The following is a 21671-nucleotide window of genomic DNA, read 5'->3' as shown; positions in this document are numbered from 1 at the left end:
AGGAGATAAGGAAACATTGTCCCCAGTATCCTGAGCGTGGGACGCTCAGGTTAACGGATTGGATAAAGATAGGGCATACTTTACATCTTGAACCCAGGGCTCCAGTTCAAATATTACATCGATGGTATCAATGCCGTCAAGCAGTGGAAAAATTTGGCTCTGATATCTCAGCAGCACAACAATTGACTACAAGCCCCCCTCCTGATTATGATCATGTAAAAATTGTTACCCCAAAATCTTCTCCAATTCGACCTTCAGCTCCTTCTGAGGAGGCTAAATCTTTTGCTTCTCCACGGCCATTGTACACCCCCATAAGGCAAGTATTAGAGGAACAATTAGAAAGGCTAGAAAGGGAACACGCCCAGGACAAAGACACATAGCAACAATTTATTTATTTAAAATTTTTATTTTTAATCCCTTTTAATTATTTAGTGTTTAAGGAGATAAAATAATGGGTGTAACTAGAATGCGGGCAACTGCTCTTTTCTGATGCACTGGATGGCAGAGTCGGATGTGGAAGGCATGCCCCGTTGATTTCAATGGTCCACAGTTAGCTCTGCTGTTCAGGAGCATGGAACGAGAGACAGATCGGTGTTGGGAAGCCCCTCCATACAGAACATTGAGGCTGATCAAAGAAGATATTGTTAATTTAGGCTGTTATGTGTGGTAGAAAGAACTGAGAGAAGAACAAATGTTTATTGTTCTTTTCATGATGTGATTTACATTAAAACGTCTTAGATGTGTATGTATAATAATGTATAATAATTGCATGCAGAATTGAACTTAGATGTGTATGTATAATAATTGCATGTAGACTTGAATAGGATTGAATTGAAGAAAGATATTCTTTACCTGTGTATACCTCAATTGGGGATGCTGCAGTTCAAAATAAAATAATTGTGACATGTTTGGCCAGCCAGAGAATTAAATTGGCTTTTTGGATTGGACTTAGAGCTATGGGAGGCAGATAGACAGTGGTTAGGGCCCACAATCACATTTGTGATTGGAACCACTCCTTGAGTTATCTCACTGCTCTGAGAACAAACTGCAGGTTGTCCAAAGGAAGAAAGCATGGAGATTTAAAGGGACAAAACCTTCCCAGGTCTGGAAATGTTGTGTGTGAGAATGTGTCTATGTGTAATCATTTGCAGACCTGGAGGATGAGACCCTCTAATAACAGTGCACAAAATTATTTAGACAATGGAGCTCATTGGCTCCCAGAAAAGAATTGTGAGTATTCAAGCAGTCTGATTACAGTACAAATTCGTGAGTATGTTGATGGTAAAAAGTTGGTGTAAATGTCTGTGTGTTGACCCCCATCCCAGATTAAAAGGAGAGTATGAGAAAGGTCCCATGGAGAAATGTGTGTGATTTAATGGAGAGAGAGAATTATTTTGTTAAAAGAATGTTGGGGTGAGATTTCTGTGTGGTATTTTAAACATCCCCCCCCCCCCCCGTCCTTGCTGGTTGTTAACTTTCTGCCTTGAAAAAGCAGAAGCAGGAAAATTGGGTGGGGGGGAAGAATGAGGTTTTTTGCTCACTTTAACCATTTTTTCTCTCTGCGTTGAGCTTTTGCCTAAGAAAGGCGGGGTGATTTTTCTCAGAGTTACTGCAAACTAAGAAGCCTTAGATGGCTAGGCTGAGGTGGGCAGTTTGCCTAGAACGTTATCTTTGAAGATGGCTCAGGTTCCCAGTTTACAATGGAGCTCAGCTCAGCAAGGGAATCAAAATTCAAACTAGCCGCACTCTGTACATGCTCTTAATCCATATTTTGATCAAAGCAGAGAATTGACACTAAAGTTTGACTCCCTCAGGACAGTTTACAACAAGAATGTGAAGAATGCATAACTATTATCAGCACATCAGGTAAAATCACAAAGTGTTTACAATGGGCTTTGCAAATAAGAAGTGGGGGCAGAAATAAAAAATGGTTAGGGTAGAAACATGATTTGGGATTCTTTTTTTGTAATTTTTGATAAGTACAGTAAAGTGTAAATGGTGGAGTTATGTAAATCTGATTTTCAATTTTATTTTCAGAATAACTTATCTGTTCAGTGTGCTTTAACTGATTATGTAGGCTGTACTGCATATCATTTGCCTAAAGATCCTCGGCTTGCTTGCTTAATGACTTCTTCCATTCCTGTCCGTCCACTGCTTTCTCCTTCTCCATTGCCACAAGCTCCTGTTTTTTTCAGATGGTGGGCGAACGAGAGGAGCGATTGCTTACAAGGATCCTCATGATGATACCTGGAAGGTGTCCTACACTGCAGTGCAATCCTCACCTCAAAGTTCAGAATTGTCTACTGCTATTTTAGCTTTCCAAACTTTTTCTCATCAGCCTTTCAATTTAATCTGACTATCATTATGTGTGTCAACTTATTTTTAATCTTCCAGGTGCTTATATTACGCCCAGGATTGACCCTAATCTCATGGCCTTGTTTTTAACTTTGCAACAGCTGCTACAAGACTGAAAGCATTTCTCACATACGTAGTCACTCTCCCCTTCCTGGGCCTCTTTCTGAAGGCAATAATCATGCTGATGCTGCTGTTCATATTTTACCTACTTTGTTTTCAGATCCTTTTTTCAGTCACTCTTTTTTCCATCAAAATGCTAGAGGGCTGGCATAAGCTTGTTATATTCCACTCGACCAAGTCAAGCAGATTGTTTCATCCTGTCCCCAATGTTCTGGGGCATCCCCCTCAGGGGACACGGGAGTCAATCCCTGTGGTTTCACCTCTAATCAACTTTGGCAAATGGATGTTACCCATGTTCCCCCTCTTTGGCTCCCTTGGAAATATATTCATTTATCTATTGATATCTAGTCAGGAGTCATTTGGGCCACACCTCAATGAGAGGAAACAGTTAATCATATTATTTCTCATCTTTTTTCAGCCATTACAGCGCTAGGCAAGCCCTCTTCATTAAAAACTGATAATGAGCCAACCTATTCCTCATCGGCTTTTTTGCAATTTTGTACAACCTGGAATATAGCCATCGTGGAATGTGCTAATTGGTCCTTTAAAGACTGCCTCCACAAACAAATAAAAAAGAAGGGATCTCCCCAATTTGTCGTGTGTAACACAACAGGTTAAAAAAGTATTATTTACCTTAAATCAATTGAATGTTTCTATTCAAAATTTAACTACTTGGGGGTGCGGCTGTGCTGCTGTGCTTGCTCCTACAGGACCTTTGTGGATTCCAGCTCGTTGTGTCCACCCAGCCAAGGATGTTGTGGCACCAGTCTCTTGATCTGGTCCCAGAAATGGCAAGGGTGACTCTACAGATGACACAGTGTCCAATCCGGTTCCCCCCGGTCCCATCGTACCAGTCGCCCAGTGACATTAATTTTGCCCATGTTTGGCTACCGCAAGGATGGTTTTTTACATGTGGTCAAGAAACTTTTAATTATATTCCTGCTAATATTAGTGAAGCACAGTGCTGCCTCAGCCGGCTGATTCCTGTTTTGCTTTCTAAACAACAAATTCATCACTCGAATCGTTCTCAACATGGGGTCATGCTAGATAGCACCTGTGACTCTGAAACAACCTTACTTAATAAAGCAGAATACGTAGTGCTAGCTGTGTCTATAGTGGGTGTGCCAGTACTTGCTGCTCGCACTCACCTTAACATTAACTCTGTTGCATTTAATTTAGCAAAAACAACTAATGCTACTTCTTCAGCTATCTCAGCAATCAACCACGAGATGCAAGCATTGAGAAAGGCTATTCTACAAAATCTATGTTGTTTTAATTTGTTTGATGAGTCACGAACCATCTAGCACCAGCTTAATATTTTATACAATTTGGCCTCGGAATTGAAAATTCATAATTTAGGATCTTGGTGGGAAAGCTTTTGGGCTTGGTTGCCCACAGGCTTAATGGGAAATATTCTACGCTATGTAGTTATTATTTGTGCTATTTTAATTAGTGGGTGCTGGTTTGCTCAGTGTCTTCCTTCCCTTTGCAGCATATGTATCACAGCTTTTTGCCCCAAACCCTCTCCTAGGTTGCCTCAGGGTCAGGTATATGCCCTGTATAAACAACTGCAAGGATGCTCTTCTTCTGATTATGATGCCCTTACTCTTATGACTATGCCTTGTCTAACAAAACAAAAAAGAGTGAGATGTAGTGGCAATAGAGGTCCTGTAGGTGGTGCAAGCAGCACACTGCTGTGCCTCAACACCTATATGGGCCTCAAATACCTACATGATCTCACTTAGCAGAGCTGTCCCTGGCTTGTACATGATCTCACTTGCTAACAGCACCACTTCCTTACTTGTATATTCTTAAGGATTGGTGGGGGGAATTCACCAATCCAAATACTGTTTCTATATTACCTTTTTCTGCTTGTAAAAACTGTATAAAAGCAACAAACGCTGCCCAGGCAGTCAGACATCTTGGCACCTCACAAAAAGGGCATTGGTACTTACCTGATACGCCCATTCTCTGTGAGCTGTGAAGAGCATCCAGTGATGGGAAGGTGCTTCAGTCCCTTCTAGGAAGGCTGGGCTTAAACTTGAGGACACTCCTCCTCCTCCACGAGACTCCTCCTTAACGTCCCCAGTTTTGCGAAGCCAAGGTATTGATACCCTATATGCTTAAGCCTATGTAATAACCCTGGCCAGAACAGACCCCCTACCAGACGGAATAAAAGGGAGGGGCTGGATGCTCTTCACAGCTCACAGAGAACGGGCGTATCAGGTAAGTACCAATGCCCTTTCTCCCATGAGCTGTTCAGAGCATCCAGTGATGGGACATACCAAAGCTTGGCACTGTCCTAAGGGAGGGACCCCATCTGGGTTGCAGACCTAACTGTCTCTGAAATAACTTGCTGCAAAACTCACCTACCAAATGAAGCCTCAGCAGAAGCAAATACGTCAATTTTATAATTTCTAATAAATGGAGATGGAGAAGCCCAGGTTGCAGCTCAGCAAATCTCCTCTATTGTAGTTTGGGTCGCCCACGCTGCTGTGGTGGCTGCACTCCTGGAGGAGTGAGCAGTAATGCCTTGGGGCACTGGAATCGAGTGAGAGTCATACGACTTAGCGATGGTGGCCCTTAGCCATCTACCTATGGTAACCCAGACGGAGTCCCTCCCTTAGGACAGTGCCAAGCTTTGGTATGTCAGGGGAGCAGACTGATAGGGTGAAGGGTTTTCAACTGTTATGGCTTAATGCAAAGAAAATCACTATCAGTAAGCATTCTTGTTCCAATTATGTTGTTCAAATTCCAAGAATCTATAGACTAGAAATTGCTTTTCTATATAAAGTTGAAGATTATATTAATTATTCCTCATGGTTTCTGACTTTTTGGGCCTAGTAAATTACAATTAATACAGCCTTGACTTCCAAGCAGAAATCTGACTTTAAGAATCCTGTATACTGGATTGACTATCTAAATATAAATAGCTTAAACATAAATACTTGTGATTTTATAGTTTTTAAAAATATAATACAATGATTATTAATTTTGTTGAGAAGTAATTATATTCAATAGGTCCAGTGGTGCAATTCAACCGGTGTAACAATGGGTTTGGTGAGCACGCGAGTTTATTGAATATTCTGAGTGGGATGCTGGTCCCAGCCCGATGTACAAGGAGAGGTAGTAGCTAGCCTCAATTCCAATGGAAAGGAACCGCGAAACTCCTTAAGTACTGCGAAACAGGCAAGGTTGGTTTTATACTTGGAAACAGGCGTAGGACTATCTGTCTGGAACTGGTAAGATTAGGGCCATGTTCTCCATGGAGCTGTTTAACATGTCCATTGGGACATGTTAAAACCTTTAGTAGCAGTAAAAGTTGTCTTTAAAAAGAAAAGTGGAGTTCAAACTTGCTCATGAGAGCCCTGGCCAGGTGCAAACGATGTGTGAACAAAGGTCTCTATAGATCTTGATCTTTAAAAATAAGCCAGCATCTCCTGGGAGATCCAAACTAGAAAGAGAAGAGACAGAACACCCAGGGCAGAGACAGGTAGTAAAAATCTAGTGCTTAAGGAGATAGAACAATGGATGTAACTTCAAGTAAAAGTGAGAAGTTCACTAAAACAATTAGGAAGAATCCCAAATTGTAAATAGACCTGGGTAGTCCTTTAGGGAAAAATATTTAGAGTTTGGGAAGCCCCTCCATACAATAAGATGATTCAGACATTAGGGCTGACGAAAGAAGATATGGTTAATTTATGCTGTTATGTGTGGTAGGAAGAAAGAGTAAAGAAAAGGTTAATGTTCTTCCCACCTGGGATTTAGCAAGTAATAAAAAGGCCTTGCCTGTCTAAATGGGAAGACTCAGATAATTTGATGTGATTTCTGTTAAAAAAAAAAACTCTTAGATGTGTATCTATAATAATAGCATGTAGAATTGAATGGAATGGAATTGATTGTGATATGTTTGGCCGGCCGGCAAATTAAGTCACATCTTGGGGCAGTGGTTGGGGCCCAAAATCACATTTTTGATTGAAACTATTTCCTGAATTTTCCCACTGCTTGAAGAATGAGCTACAGGTTGCCCAAAGAAAGAAAAAGTGGAGATTTAAAGGGACAAAACCTCCCCAGGTCTGTAAATGTATGTGTGAATGTGTGTGTGTATAGTCATTTCCAAACCTGAGGATGAGACCCTCTAATACCAGTACACAAAATTATTTAGAAAATGGAGCTCATTGGCTTGTGAAAAATAGCAAGTGTTTGCAAGGAAAATAAATGTGAAAGATCCCACGTAGAATGTGGGAGAGAAATCTGTGAAAAAGGGGGGAAATGTGTGATTTACTAAAGCTAGAGAGAGAGGGAGAAATGGAGAAAATTATTTTGTTAAGAGAATGCTGAGTGGAGAAAAGGGGTGAGATTTCTGTGTAGTATTTTAAACATTTTTTCTTGTCCTTGTTGGTTAATATTTCTTTCTCTTGCTCAAGGACTTTTTGCCTTGAAAGAGCAAGAGAAGCAGGAGGGGGGGGGGGAATGAGGCTTTTCCCCCCTCATTTTAACCATTCTCCCCCCTGCTTAGTTGAAACATTGAGCAGCAGATGAAGCTAGGCAGAATCACATCTGATACCTGTACAATTAGAACAGCCCCCCAAGGCTGTGTGCTTTCTCCACTTCTCTTCTCCCTATATACCAATGACTGCATCTCAAACGATCCATCTGTTAAAATACTGAAGTTTGCAGATGATACAACAGTGATTGGTCTCATACGAGACAATGATGAATCCACATACAGACAAGAGGTTGTACAACTTGCCTTGTAGTGTAACCAGAACAATCTGGAACTGAATACACTCAAAACCGTAGAAATGGTGATAGACTTTAGAAGAAACCCTCCCATACTACCACCTCTTACAATACTAGACAACACAGTATCAACAGTACAGACCTTCAAATTTCTAGGTTCTATTATGACACAAGACACTAAAATGGACACCTAACATCAAAAACGTCATCAAAAAAGCACAACAAAGAATGTTCTTTCTGTGCCAACTCACAAAGCTAAAACTGCCCAAGGAGCTGCTGATACAGTTCTACAGAGGAATTATTGAGTCTGTCATCTGCACCTCTATAACTGTCTGGTTTGGTTCTGCAATCCAACAAGACAGACACAGACTCCAGAGAGTATTGAGGACTGCAGAAAAAACAATTACTACCAACCTGTCTTCAATCAAGGACCTGTATGCTGCATGAGTCAAAAAGTGGGCTGTGAAAATATTTACAGACCCCTCACATCCCGGACATAAACTGTTTCAACTCCTACCCTCAAAACAATGCTATAGAGTACTGCACACCAGAATAACTAGACACAAGGACAGTTTTTCCTGAACACCATCACACTGCTAAACAAATAATTCCCTCAACTGTCCAGCTATTTACAAAGTCTGCACTACTAATCTCATTACTCCTTATCACCCATCTCCTCCCACTTGTGACTGTATGACTGTAACTTTGTCGCTTGTATCCTTACGATTTATATTAACTGTTTCCTAGTATGATTTGATTGCTTATTGTACCCTATGAGTATTATTAAGTGTTGTACCTTATGATTCTTGATGAACGTATCTTTTCTTTTATGTACACCAAGAGCATTTGCACCAAGACAAATTCCGTGTGTGTTCAATCACACTTGGCTAATAAAGAATTCTATTCTATTCTATTCTATTCTATTCTATTCTATTCTATTCTATTTGCCTGAGAAAGGCAGGGCGACCTGCTCCTGCAGCCTTGCCTTTCACTGTTTTGGGTCTTTTGCATCTGCAAATAGAAAGCTATGCTGATCTGAATACAATTTTGATTTATTTTTCCTTCTGCAAATTTTTGAGATCATGATTTTTCTCAGTGTTTCTACAAACAAAGGAACCTTAAATGGCTAGGCTAAGGCTGGCAGTTTGCCTAAAAACGTCTATCTTTGCAGCTGTCTCAGCTCCCAGTTACAATGGAGCTCAGCTCAGCTCAGCAAGCGAATCAAAAGTGAAACCAGGCGCACTCTGTATATGCTCTTAATCCATATTTTACTCAAAGCAGAGAATTGACACTAAAGTTTGACCCAAATATATTTCAAAGCATTGACTCAAAATACCTCATTTGGATTGTTTGTTTTATCTTTGAAGTTGTTCTTCTTACCGCCCTCTTTTATGTCTTTATTTCTGTGTGCCTTTTGGATGCATAGGAGTCAAGATGCTTCATCCTATGGCATTCATTGTTTGTCTGTCTGTTTGTTAGCAACACAAGTTGTTGCCCTTTTAGGAAATGTTACAGTGATGTTATAGTGATGTTACAAATGTTAGTGAATTACACTATGTAGAAAAAGAGGGAAAATTTCTAGGATTGCGTGGATATTGTAGGTTGTGAATAGGTTATGCTATTTTGAATGCAAAACTACTAGAAGAAAACCCTAGCGTTACACAGATAAGGGAATGGCTTTTGAGGATTTTAACACAGAAGTGGGAAGGAAAAAGACAGCCAGTGGCATTTTTTTGTCTAAAATGCTAGACCCTATCTGTCAAGGTTAAAAGGAGACTTATAGGGAGGATTGGATCTTGAACATTATTGTGTTGGGGTAGTTGTGTTATAGCCTAGTTAGACTTCATTTGATGGATGTTCCCTTGGGGGAAGGATTAATTTGTTTGTAGATGGGAAGAGAAAATAATAGAAGGAAGAGACGGACTTTTGGTCTAGCTAGCTAGAAAGTTAAGTTGGTCTGCACAGACTTGTGCTGACTTGGAAGCCAAGATAGCAGTGGTAGGAGGAATGTTTAATGTTATGAGAAGGAGTTAGAGAAAGTGGGAGCAATAGAAATTGGAGAATGGAAATGGGTATTGCCTGATGGAAGGAAAATGTTGATTTTGTAAGTACTACATCAGGGTAGTCATTGGGGGACTAAGGTATGATGTGATTTGTTTTCGGAAGTTATGGATGCTGTGGATTGTATACAGTAACTAAACAAATATGTGACTTGTATAGTATGTAAAAGAGTTAGTAAACAAGTCCTACTCATAAAGAAAAGAGGCACTGGCTTACCTGAACACAGTTTTTCAGCATGCCATTGGAGAATCCACACACAAGGGTTGATTCTGCCTTTCTGCCCAGAGACTGAGGCATCAATCTTTGCCATGCCTCTTCCTGTCCAGGCCAGGAAGCTCCCAGTCACGATGAAGGTGCAGTCACCTGATGATCTTCATTGTGTTATTGGTTTGGCCTCTCACCTGGACACTGGACCAGACAGTCGCCACGGTGGGATTGGATTCTCCAATGGCAAGAAACTGCATTCAGGTAAGCCAACGTCTCTTCTCCAGCATGCCTATTGGAGAATCCACACACATGGGACATACCAAAGCCAGCTGTCTCTATGGGCGGGAAGCGGTCTGGTCCTCTGATCCTGTCAGTATGTACTCGTTGGAGCACCCTTCTACCAAAGGACAGCTATGCAGAGTCAAATGTGTCTAGTTTGTAATGTCTTATGAAGGGAAATGGGGAGGACCACGTCGCCACCCTGCAGATGTCCTCAAGAGAGGCCTTAGTCACCCACGCAGCTGTAGTAGCTGAGCTTGTTGAATGGGCGGTTACTCATCTGGGTACTGGGAGAGCCTGAGTCTTGTAGGCCTTGGCTATACAAGCCCTTATCCAACGGCCTATGGTTGATATGAGAGCTTGGTACCCGTGGAAGATGGTTGAAATGAGACAAACAGGGCTTCAGTTCTGCGATATGACAATGTTCTTTTGATGTATCTGCGGAGTGCTGTCCTTACGTCCAGAGTGTGCCATTTGTGCTCTGTGAGATGGAGCCAGGCAGAAGTCCGGTAACACTATTTCCTGAGCCCTATGTAAGCAGGAGTTGACTTTAGGGATGAAGGAGGGGTCCAGCCATAGAACTACCCTGTTGTGTGAAAGGTGAAAAGGTCTTCTCCATTGTGGTGGAGATAGCATTCAGGATTGGGTGATCAGTCTCTGCTTGCTGATTGGACTGAGTCTGTCAAATCTTTGAGGACACTCCCTCTGTTGCTAGGGACCTCTGACAGAAAGAGCTGCCAGTTCTGATATGCGCCTGGCTGACGTGATGGCCACTAAGAAGGCGATTTTCAATGTCAGGTAGCGCAGACTCATAAGACAGTAGTGGTTCAAATGGTGCCAGGGTGAGGGCCTGCAAAACTTTAGACAGGTCCCAGGTGGGATACCTGTGAATCACAGGTGGTTTGAGATTAACTGCCCCTCTGATGAAGGTATGGACCACCGGATAGTGGGCTAGGGAGTCCAAATCTCCGCAATTCAGCGCTGTAATTCAGGACAAGGCGGCCACTTGTCTGCGTAGTGTGCTAGGTGAGAACCCTTTGTCAAGTCAGTCCTGTAAAAAGTCCAGGATCTGCAGAATAGAGACTGCTATGGGATCAATTTCCCTCCTGGCACACCACTTACAGAATGCCTTCAAGGTAGCATCATAGATTCTATTAGTGGAAGGTCTCCTGGAAGCTTGGATTGTCCGTATCACCTTCCATGAGAAGTTGTCCTTCCTCAGGATCCTCCTCTCAAGTGCCAGGTGGTCCATTGGAGCTACTGAGGCTCTGGGTGTTCAAAGACCCCCTGGCTGAGGGAAATCCTGTCCTGACGAATTCTCCAAGGACGGGACACTGACAAGCTTACCAAATCTGCATATCATGACCATCTGGGCCAATGGGGAGTGATGAGTAGAATTTCCGCCCATTCAAGTAGCACTTTCCAGAATGAGTTATCACCCCCAGAATGAGGAGGAGGGAAGGAATAGGCCCTTGGGTCATTGGCTGTGAGGACATTGACCCCTTCTGCTCCCAGAGTCTGGAACCTGGAGAAGAATTGGGGAAGTTGGGTGTTTGTTGGAGTGGCGAACAGGTCCAATACCGGCCGGCTGAATTTCTGGGACATTTCTTCAAGATCCGGGTGGAGACGCCACTCAGAGTTGTCCACCTTGGTCCTGCTCAGGTAATTTGCCTCTTTGTTGCACCAGATGTGTGCTCCACCTAGCCCAGGTTCTCAATTGTTCCACTTCGCTCATGAGGGACCTGGAGTGGGTCCCTCCTTGATGGTTGACATGTGCTTTGGCCGCGACGTTGTCCATCAGGATCAGTATGTGCTGGCCTGAGATAGTGCTCTGGAATTGCCTTAGAGCCAAGTGAATTGCTTGGAGTTCCAGCCAGTTTATATTGTGTTTCAGGTCCGCTGGGGACCATTGTCCTTGTGCTAGTTGAGACTGTCTCCCCATCTGAATAGACTCCCCTAGTTGAGATGGGCTCACCATCTAAATAGACTGGCATCTGAGGTTACTGTCATGCAGTTGGGTTTCCTGAATAGGGTTCCCTTGGTTATTGCTGGGAAAACCCACCATCTGAGGGACCTGAAGTTATCTAACATTACCCGAACCCTGATATTGGAGGTACTGGTACCTATACTCTGGAATGGCAAGAGGAACCATTGGAGGGTTCTGGTGTGTAAACGACCCCAGGGAACTATCACTATGCATGATATAATTTTTCCCAAGAGTTGGGAAAGCAGCACCAAGAGAACTACTCGCTCCACTCTGATTTGGTTGACCAAGGACTTGATGCTGTCCTGGCACCCCTGGGACAAGTAAACCTCGCACAGACTGGTGTCTATCACCACGCCCAGGTGTAGCAGGCGGGTGGATGGGACTAGATGACTTTTTTGAAAGTTGATGGAGAACCTGTGTTCCTGAAGAACACAAATTGTAGTGCCAACATTGAGTTGTGCCTGTTGGCTGGAGCTGGACTGAATGAGAATATCATCCAGGTAGCACTGGACCCACATTGGGATTGTTCTGAGGTGTGCAGCCAGTGCTGCCAGCACCTTTGTGAAGGTTTTGGGGGCCGATGATAGGCCAAATGGCAGAGCCTTGTACTGATAGTGGTTCCCTGCATAATAGAACCTGAGAAACCTCCGATGGGAGGAAAATATGGGGATATGGAGATAGGTCTCTGTCAGATCGATGGGTGTGAGGTCGCACCCCCCTTATGGCCTTCAAAATTGACTGCAGATATTGCATCTTGAATCTCTTGTACTCTAGGTGTATGTTCAATTTTTTGAGATCCAAAATTGCTCTCCACCCCCCCCCAGGCGTTTGGGACTACGAATAAAATGAAGTAAAACCCATGCCCCCTCTCGTCCTCCAGCACCGGCTCAATGGCCTGGATGTCCAACAAATGTTGGATTGTCTTGTTCATAAGGCCTCTTCTTACAAGGTTTTTGGAAGCGGGGCATCGGTGAAGGTCCTCGGAGGTGTGGAGAGAAAGTCCAGAGTGAAACCAAATTGCATGGTATTCAGGACCCAAGAGTCAGAGGTGATATTCTCCAATTGGTCTAAAAATAGAGCCAGACAGCTGCTCATAGGAGGAGGGTTCAGGCCACCATTTGGATCAGCTCTGGAAAACTGCTTTTCAAGGGCTTTTTGCCTTCTGCTTGCACCCCTTTCTTCTGCTCTGGTAGGTTTCCTAGAATAAATGGCTTTTGCCCTTATGTTGTCTGCTGCATCCTTGATTGCAGATCTAGCCTTCCTGGAACTCTGTTTAGAGGATTTTTTTTAGAATATTTAGACTCCATGCTATCTGCTGAGTGATCAGTCATTGCAATAGCTTGAGCCTAGAGACTGCCCTGGGAGGAGAAGCTAATTGCTCCATCCTCCAGCTGGGGCTGGGGCTCTAGGGCACACCCCTCCCAAAGGGTGGGAATTAGTTGCAGAGCTGCCCCCCCTATGCCTGGCCTATTTGGGCCATTATTGGTCATTTAGGGAAGCCACGCGATAACGGAGCGAGAAGAACAGTCTGCTTAAAATCCTTTTGCTGCCTCTCTTCTAATCTTTTCAAACCTTTTGGAGAATCCACACTTTAGATGAATGCTGCTTTGCAAAACATGGAGCCAACCTTTACCAAGCCTCAATCGGGCCAAGACTGAGTCGTGACTGGGCGCTTCCTGGCCCTGACAGGAAGAGGTGTTGCAAAGATTGATGACTCAGTCTTTGGGCAGCAAGGCAGAATCAACCCATGTGTGTGGATTCTTCAATAGGCATGCTGGAGAAGGGAGGGCAACATTTAGCGTGAGATCATTTCAATGCATTCAAATTGCTTTTATTGAACTCCCTCAAGTGGGGAGATTTAATTATTTATTGATGATAGTGGATCACTTGACTGGATGGATTGAGGCTTATCCAGCCATGAGAACCACCTCAGCAGTAATCACCAAAATTATACTGGAACAGATCATACCTAGATATGCAACAGTAGAAGCTATAGACAAGCAACTCATTTTTCTGCAAATGTCCTTCAATCATGGAGTGTGGGAATTCAGTGGGAATGTCACATTCCATGGGATGCAAATTCATCTATGCCATGGACTGAATGTTTACCCTCAGAATTCCAACCTGCCCAAAAAGGGACATTTTACCTTATGAAATGATGTTTGGATTACCACACCGGGAAATTCCACAATATGAGTACTTACATGTATGGTATTCAGCTTTGTTCGGGTATTTTCCCACATCATTATAGTTGTGCTTTTAAAGTTGTAGCAACGTTTCGGCAGAATCTCATCTGTCATCATCAGGCTTCTGTATTGTGTTTATCTGTGAGTCAGACTTTCACAACCCTTTCAGTTTTAAATTTGGGGCTAGCCTACAGTTGTGCCAGAATGGTTTTTTCTTCTTCCTGATTGGTTGGGAGTCTTGGTCTGTGTTTATTGGTCTTGGAATTTGCTGTGTTTTGATTGATTGGTGTTTCTAATATCTTCTATCTGTTTTGTGGCTTTTTTTCTCTTGATTGGCTGGCAACATTGTGTTCCTGTATTGGAGGCTTTTAGTGCAGCGTGTCAGTTCGCTTCATGTATGGCTCGGAGGGGTTTGAAGCAGGTAGTGATGCAGCTGCAGTGCGAGCCATACATGAAGCGAACTGACACCCACCATGAAGATGCGGCACGACCACGAACGCGAAGCCAAACAGCAGGATCACAGCTCACCAGCACAAATCCCCCAGCAACTAAGACTAACCTGAGCACAACCAAGCCCCCACCTGAACAGAACACACCTCCAGCCAATCAGAACACGGCCAACCCCCCAACCAATCAGAACACAACCAAAACCCCAACCAATGAGAACACACCCCCACCCAATCAGAACACAGCCAAGCCCCCACCCAATCAAGTCACATCCCCCACTACCAGTTAAAAGGAAGAAGCAGCTGCAAGCTCACATTACTCTGAGAAGCAAAGAGCAGAAGACACAAGCCTGAAGATGATGAATGAGACTTCATCGAAATGTTGCCTAGATACTTCCAATCTTACGCGGGACAAAGCCCGAATAACCAAAGATCCACATACAAATACCCGCGAGAACCTCAGAATGATATATATATATATACTCTATATATAACCCTAGCCACTATAGAAAACCCCAGCCACAGAATTATCAGAGAAGCCATAGAGATTGAAAAAAGACCAGAAAGCATGAACAGAAGAGATGATTCCACCAAACTGTCAATCATTTGGAAGCCTGCACTCACAAACAAAAAAATCTCCACACCACAAGCCAGGCAAACACCTGGGCACAAACAGATCCCCCCTGATACCTCCAGCTCAAACACACCCCAACCAGGCACCCAGATAAAACCTAGCTTCCTAACTAATGATAGCCGTCCATTTACCCGGAGCCAAGCTGCACTAAAGGCCTCCAATAAAGTAACACAATGTTGCCAGCCAATCAAGATACAAAAAGAGCCAAAAAAACAGACAGAAGATATTAGAAACACCAATCAAGTAGAACACAGCAAACTCCAAGACCAATAAACACAGACCAAGACTCTCAACCAATCAGGATGAAGAAAAAACCATTCTGGCACAGCAATAGGCTGCCCCAAATTCAAAATCTGAAACCACTGTAAAAGCCTGACTCACAGATGAACACTATACAGAAGCCTGATTATGGCAGATGAGATTCTGCTGAAACGTTGCTACAACTTTAAAAGCACAACTACAATGACGTGGGAAAATACCCGAACAAAGCTGAATGCCATACATGTAAGTACCCACAAAAACTTAAGAAAACAAATATGTGTATGTGTGTGTGTGTGTGTATACACACACACACACACACACACACACACACACACCCTGTTTCTCCAACAATATGGCCTCCCCCAATAGGAAGTCCCAGCATGTTTTATAGGCATGAAATGAAATTAAGCCCCTCCCCCCAAATTAAGGCCTATATTAAAGCATACGAAATGGGGGGGAATGGTGGGGGGGCTTGCCATTAGGAAGTACTTTTGTTGCACACCCAGATATGGTGCTGCCTGCGTTGACCCCGATAGGAAGTGCCCCACCAACGCCGAGGTCAACATCCAAGCCGTCGCTGCCCGCCCGAAGATGCAAGGGGGGGAATTAAGTCACCCCCGAAAAGACGGCCTAGCCATTTTTTGGGGGCTCAAAAAAAAATAAGACCCAGCCTTATTATATGAGAAACACTGTATGTATGCATGTGTGTGTGTGTGTATGTATGTATGTATATATGTATATGTATATGTATATGTATATATATGTATGGCATACACACACACACACACACACACACACACACACACATATACACGTATATGTATATATATGTATGTATGTATATATATGGCATTCAGCTTTGTTCGGGTATTTTCCCACGTCATAGTAGTTGTGCTTTTAAAGTTGTAGCAACGTTTCAGCAGAATCTCATCTGCCATCATCAGGCTTCTGGATTGGACGAACACAATCCAGAAGCCTGATGATGGCAGATGAGATTGGGCGTTGGTACCTACCTGACACGCCTCTTCTCGTTGAACTGCGTAGAGCATCCAGAGAGTGGGAAGTGCTCTAGTCTTCACTCTTACAGGCTGAGCTATAATTGAGGAACGCTCCTCCTCCTCCACGTGACTCCTCCACGCGTTCCCCAGTTTTACGAAGACGAGAGGACAGGAACAATCCTCTAAACTCAACTATGATACAGAACTCAACTATAAACAAAGAACATCATTGGCCGAAACAGGATTCCCCACCAGACGGACTAATTAGGGTGGGGCTGGATGCTCTACGCAGTTCAACGAGAAGAGGCGTGTCAGGTAGGTACCAACGCCCATTCTCTGTAGAACTGCTGCGAGCATCCAGAGAGTGGGACATACCAAAGCGTGGCTGTCCTACGGGAGGGACTCCGTCTGGTCCTGAATCTCCTCTAGCTCTCTCACCACTTGCTGAAGGACTTGCCAAAAGATGCCTCACCACTTGCTGAAGGACTTGCCAAAAGATGCCTCAGCCAAGGCGTAAGCATCGATTTTATAGTGGCGAATAAAGGGAGACGGAGACGCCCAGGTGGCCGCTCGACAAATGTCATGAATTGAAGCCTGGGTAGCTCAGGCTACTGAAGTAGCTGCACTCCTGGTAGAGTGAGCGATTATTCCACTAGGGACTGGAAGGGCTTGGGTGAGATAGGCCTTGGATATGGTAGCTCTAATCCAGCGGCCAACAGTAGACGGGGATACCTTGCAGCCCAGTGTCTTTGGCTGAAAAGACAGGAACAGAGATTCTGACTTCCTGATAGACTGTGTTCGATAGATGTATATACGAAGAGCCCTTCGAACATCGAGGGTGTGCCGCTGCCTTTCCCTTTCTCGAAAAGGCTTTGGACAGAAATTAGGTACGACCAATTCTTGTGCTCTGTGAAATGCCGAGTTGATTTTAGGTAAAAAGGCAGGGTCTGGTCGCAGAACCACCTGATCAGGGTGGAAACTACACAGGCCCATTCTCACGGATAGAGCTGCTATTTCAGATATCCTTCTCGCCGAAGTTATTGCCATGAAAAACACCACTTTGAAGGTGAGAAACTGAAGTGGCATCTCCCTGAGAGGTTCAAAGGGAGGTTTAGTTAACGCCGTAAGGACCTTGTTGAGGTCCCAGGTCGGGTATCTGTGAATCACTAGGGGGCGCAGATTGGAAGCCCCTTTAAGAAAGGCCCTGATTCGAGGGTGGTGAGAAAGCGGGCCCGAGGGCCGCCAGCAACTACCGTTGATAGAGCTGCGACCTGTCTTCTCAGAGCGCTGGGGGAGAGGCCCCTGTCTATGGCCGTCTCGTAGGAAAGCCAGAATTTGCGCGATTGAGGGGGAGAGCGGATTGAAGGAGGATTTAAGGCACCACTTAGAAAAAACTGTTCCAGGTTGCGCTATAAATGCGGGTGGTCGAAGGCCGCCTTGCTGCCAGAATGGTACTGATGACCTGGGCCGACAGGCCCTCATTTTTTAGCCTTTCCCGCTCAACCTCCAGACGGCTAACTGGAGCCACTGAGGGTCTGGGTGATGAAGAGGACCCTGGGGCAGTGAGAACCTGTCTAGTGGAATCCTCCACAGTGGGGCCACGGACAGATCGCGAAGATCTGCGAACCACGGTCTCCTGGACCAATACGGTGCCACCAGGAGAACCTCCGCCCTTTCGAGTATCAACCTCTGAATCACCTTGGAATCAACAGGAGCGGGGGAGAGGTGTACAGAAGCCCGGTGGGCCAGGGGCAACGCAGGGCATCACGGTTCTCTGCCCCGATGGTGGGGTGTCGTGAGAAAAATCTTGGTGTCTGTGCATTGAGCGGAGACGCGAACAGGTCTACCAGAGGCTGACCGAAAAGCGCTGCTGCCTCCTTGAACAAGAGTGGGTGGAGGCGCCATTCCGCTTGGTCCAGCGTGACCCTGCTCAGCCAGTCTGCTTGGACATTCGAGGTCCCCGAAATATGTTCTGCTCTGATGGATAGAAGGTGCACCCCTGCCCACCGACACAGCCGTTCAGCCTCTTTCATGAGTGGAATGAGTGCCCCCTTGGCGATTGATGTGGGCCTTGGTAGTAGTGTTGTCTGTTAGGGCCAGTATGTGACTTCCTCGCACCTGAGGGAGGAAGGCACGCAATGCTAGGTATACTGCATGAAGCTTCAGCCAATTGATGCTGTAGCTCCGCTCGGTAGCTGACCAAACTCCCTGAGTCCACCATAGGAGGGAAAGCGAGGACCCTTGGAGGAACCTTCACCACGAGACCGGGGTTGCTCCTTCCGGGACGCTGATACGGCAGGAGGAATCACTGCAAAGATCTGGAATGTAAGCGAGCCCTTGATATGCATGAAACTAACTTTCCAACCAACTTGGATAAGGCAAGCACAGAGGCCTTTCCAGACCGTCTAATAGCCCTGATAGATGTTTGGATGCTGCTGAACCTCTCGCGAGAAAGGAAAACCTTCTCCTCAACTGAATCAATTACGGCTCCTAAGTGAGCTATACGGGTGGAAGGGTTGAGTTGACTCTTTTCCCAGTTCACAAGGAAACCGTGAGCCTGAAGTACTGAGAGAGTGGTGCTAGTGTCACTCTTGGCTTGCATTCGGTTGGGGAATACAATAAGAATGTCGTCAAGCTAGCAGTGAATGCGGATAGGAAAGTGTCTGAGGTGGACCGCCAGGGCTGCTAATACCCTAGTAAAAGTCCTCGGGGCTGAGACGAGGCCAAAGGGAAGGGCCACACTTTGAAAATGCTGATTGTTGTAGCAGAAACTCAAGTATTTGGGAAAAACGAGGGGCGAATGGGAATATGTAGATATGCCTCGGAAGGGCAATAGATGTAAGCCAGTCCCCCTTTGTGATACCCTGCAAAATCGACTGAAGGGTATGCATTTTGAACCTATGGCGGACAATACAGCGATTGAGCGTCTTTACATCTAAGATGGGCCTCCAACCCCCGGAATGCTTAGGGACTAAGAAGAGGAGGGAGTAGAACCCCTCTCCCCGCTGCGAGGGTGGCACGGGCCGGATTGCCCTAATATCAGAGAGGTGTTTGATAACGGAGTCATGAGGGCCCGTTTAGTCGGGTCTCTGGAGAGGGGAGAAACCATGAAGTGCTCCAGAGGAGCAGTCTGAAACTGGAGAAAGAGGCCGAATCTTATCGTATCCCTGATCCATGCATCCGAAGTGGATGCCTCCCACTGGTGGGCAAAAGCCTGAGGCGACCGCCACTGGGATGAGGGGCTGAAATTCTACCTGGGTCGGCGGGACGTCCTGTTCCCCAAATCCCTGAAGGGCCTCCTGTAACTGCCTCCCCTTCTAGATCTGTCTCCCGAGTCGCCCCGGTCTTGGTAGGCTGACCGGGATGATGGAGTACCCTGGTATATAGGGGTGAAGGATGGCTGGGAGGAGGGGCGAAAGAAGCCCGTTCAAAAGGATTGGGACCCTCTGGCTTCTTGTCTACGAAAAATCGATGGAAGGAACTTTTTCTTATTCCGGCTCTCCATCAGTAATGGATCTAAGGCCGGCCCAAATAGTCTTCCCCCCGAGATGGGAGCTGAGGCTAATTTGGACTTATTTTAATGTCGACCTGCCAATGCCGGAGCCACAGTAATCTTCGGGCAGTTACGTGCGAGGAGATGACCCGGGATGAAAATTTTACAGAATGAAAAGGTGGCATCGGCCGCCAATTCCGCCGCAGCCGAGAGTTTTGCAATATTCTGCTGGGCCCTAGTGTTCGATGCGGGGACAAATTGTTTCAACTGTCTGAGCCACCTGATGGAAGATCGAGTGAAAAGGAAGCGGCTGTGGCCGACCGGATGGCCCAAGCATCCGATTGATGTGCTCGCCTGAGCGCCATCTCTGCCCGCTTATCCTCTGGCTTCAGCACCTCCAGAGCGTCAGTGGGATTAGAAGAAGAGGCCAGTCTCACTATCGGGTCGTCTACCTCCGGGGTGTCTAGCAAGGCAGAGAATTCTGGGACGAGATTAAACAATCTCTTGTCTAGACTAGAAGGGGCGGGGGGGGGGGGCCCGCAGAAGCCAATTGCCTTGTGACCAGGTCGGAAAAAATTGGGGGGGTTTGGAATAATCTCGGTTTCAACAACCGGCTGTCTGAATATTGAATCCTCTGGGGCCCCCCGGGGTCGCTGGGGGTGGTTCAGAGGGTGACTGGGGGGTCAGACCGGAAACATTTTTTGCCTTAATTAATAAGGATTTAAATAAATGAGGCTCAAAAAGGCCCACAAAGGCCGAACCTTCCTCCTCCCTGAAGAACTCAAAGCCCAGTTCGTCCTCCTCTTGGGCCTCCTCCCCTTCCGGGAGTGGCGCTTCCATTTGGGCAGGTACCTGACCATGTTGTGGCGTCGGCCTGGAGAGAGATCTTCCGGATATAGATTCGGCCTCGGGCGCCATACCTCGAGAGCCTGGTCTGGACAGCTGTTGCACACCTTCAGCTATTCCCTGAGGGATGGCAAATTGCATCCACTCTTTAATACTGTCCGGAATAATGGTTGTGACCGGGTCTGCAGGGTGTAGGCTCGCTGCAGTTGGTGCGAAGGTCGCTTCAGGTGTACGAGAGTCCTGGCGACTTCAGGCAGTGGGACCGCACCTGGAGGGAGAAGATTGTCCTGACAGAGGAGGGGGTGGTAGAAATATAGTTACTTCAAGCTGTTTAGCTCTCATAGGCTAGCTATACCCTTCTGGGATCTGAACCCAGGTCACTTACATATTAGGCAGATGTATTAACCTCTAGGCCATGGGCTCTCCTTTGGGAAGCCCTGGAGGAGTCCTTGTCCCTTTTGCGTGAATAGTGTGTCTTTGGCTTAGCCTTCAAAGAAGGACCACTGATATTACCCTCTGCCATGATGCCAAGGGATAGATAACCAATAAAGGCGGTTGGCACGCCTAGGAGTTCGGTCTACTTTCGCAAACCGGTTTTCCTAAAGTTGGGCCACGTCCCCCTTTTGGATAAAAAAAATTTTGTGTGCTTGCTTGACCTTTTCCTTCTTTTCTTTTCTTTTCTTTTTTTTTTACTAGATATCTATGACCTATAACTTAGTCAACTATTATACACCTATATACAAAAATTGTTTTTTTTTTACTTATTGTTTTTTATTATTTTTCTTAATATTATTATTATTATTATTTTAAGGGTGGGCGGAGCCCAAAAAAACACCAATAAGGATCAAGAAAAATTACTAAACACCTATATCTATTATCTAGAATCCAAAGGAACCAAATGAACGCTGAGGCCAGAAATTAATATACAAAAAAAAATTCACACACACGGAAAGATAGGCCTTTTGAGGCAGCCTCCCAGCAAAAATGGGAAGTAGGTGCCTGCGCCTCTGAGCGAGCTGCGGTAGCTAACACCAACAACAAAAACAAGGGGAGAG

The 21671-nt window shown here is 45.3% G+C and overlaps 1 protein-coding gene and 1 pseudogene across 1 annotated transcript in view; both read right to left on the bottom strand.

Annotated features, from left to right (window-relative positions):
* CASK (calcium/calmodulin dependent serine protein kinase) overlaps nucleotides 1–21671 on the bottom strand; it is a 209519-nt gene that overhangs the window by 180190 nt on the left and 7658 nt on the right. The gene's annotated exons all lie outside the window — the stretch shown is intronic.
* Nucleotides 10435–11151, bottom strand: LOC148130490 (uncharacterized; annotated as a pseudogene).

Source organism: Notechis scutatus, chromosome 5 (genome assembly GCF_049901735.1).
Source record: "Notechis scutatus isolate UNSWTSFEM ecotype Mainland chromosome 5, rNotScu1.2, whole genome shotgun sequence".
In the NCBI taxonomy this organism is placed as follows: Eukaryota; Metazoa; Chordata; class Lepidosauria; order Squamata; family Elapidae; genus Notechis; species Notechis scutatus.
This window is presented reverse-complemented; position numbering and strand designations above follow the sequence as displayed.